Source organism: Anolis sagrei, chromosome X (assembly GCF_037176765.1).
Source record: "Anolis sagrei isolate rAnoSag1 chromosome X, rAnoSag1.mat, whole genome shotgun sequence".
NCBI classification, from domain to species: domain Eukaryota; kingdom Metazoa; phylum Chordata; class Lepidosauria; order Squamata; family Dactyloidae; genus Anolis; species Anolis sagrei.
Window position 1 is genome coordinate 108,508,849 of NC_090034.1, and position 1,543 is coordinate 108,510,391.

Genomic DNA, 1,543 nt, shown 5'->3' on the forward strand with positions numbered 1-1,543 from the left:
TCCCCCAGTTAGAGCACTTGGGCAGTAGAAGAGGAAGTCTGGAGGAGGCTCCTTCCTTCTTTCTCCCTCTCTCTGTCTCAATCATATCTTTGGCTGGATGGCCATCTCCAGGGAAGGCTTGGATGGGGTTGTCCTCTTTAGCAAAAGGCTTGGACTGGATGGTCTTTAGAGATCCCTTCCATATCTAGGATTCTATCTATCTATCTGTCTGTCTGTCTGTCTGTGTGTGTGTCTCTTTCTCAGTTAGATGTATGGCTGGATGGCCATCTGTCTGGAGGGCTTGGCTGGTGGTTTCATAGGGATGCAAGCAAGAGACTCAAGAAAGTTGCAACACAATGAAGCAATCCTTTATCTAACCAGGACAGTTCATACTTGGGGTCGATTTCCCTTCCTTATAGTGTCCTAGAGTCAGAAGGGACTCCTAAAGACCATCCATTCCACCCTCTTTGGCAAGGCAGGAAAACAGCACCCAATCCTTCCAACAGATGGACATCCAGCTGTTGCTTGAAAATCTCCATTGACTCAGAATACCATAGAATAACAGAATCCTACAACTGGAAGACTCATAGGATCCTAGAATCCAAGAGTTGGAAGAGACCTCCTGGGCCATCATACAGTCCAACCCCATTCTGCCAAGAAGCAAGAATATTGCATTCAAATCACCCCTGACAGATGGCCACCCAGCCTCTGCTTAAAAGCTTCCAAAGAAGGAGCCTCCACCACACTCCGGGGCAGAGAGTTCCACTGCTGAACAGTTATCATAGTCAGGAAGCTCTTCCTCATGTTCAGATGGAATCTCCTCTCTTGTAGTTTGAAGCCATTCCTCCCTTGCGTCCTAGTCTCCAGGGGAAGCAGAAAGAAGCCTGCTCCCTCCTCCCTAGGACTTCCCCTCACGTATTTATACATGGCCGTCATCATGTCTCCCTCTCAGCCTTCTCTTCTTCAGGCTAAAACATGCCCAGCTCCTTAAGCCGCTCCTCATAGGGCTTGTTCTCCAGACCCTTGATCATTTGAGTCGCCCACCTCTGAACACATTCCAGCTTAGAGTCAATATCTCTCTTGAATTGTGGTGCCCAGAATTGGACACAATATTCCAGGTGTGGTCTAACCAAGGCGGAATAGAGTGTGGGGAGCAGGACTTCCTGGACCTAGACACTAGGCTCCTATTGATGCAGGCCAAAATCCCATTGGCTTTTTTTTGCCGGCCACATCATATTGTTGGTTCATACTTAACTTGTTGTCCGGGATGTTGGTTCTTGGCTGCCTTTCACATAATCTGCCAGGGTGTGTTTCTCTTCTTCTACCATTTGTTTCTATTATTATTATTATTATTATTATATTATTATTATATTATTATTATTTACCTTTACTAGCATATGGGGATCATAGAATACCAAGAGTTGGAAGAGACCTCCTGGGCCATCCAGTCCAACCCCATTCTGCAAGAAGCAGGAATATTCAATTCAAATCACCCTGACAGATGGCCATCCAGCCTCTGTTTAAATTTAAAAGCTTCCAAAAGAAGGAACCTCCAGAGCTTGTC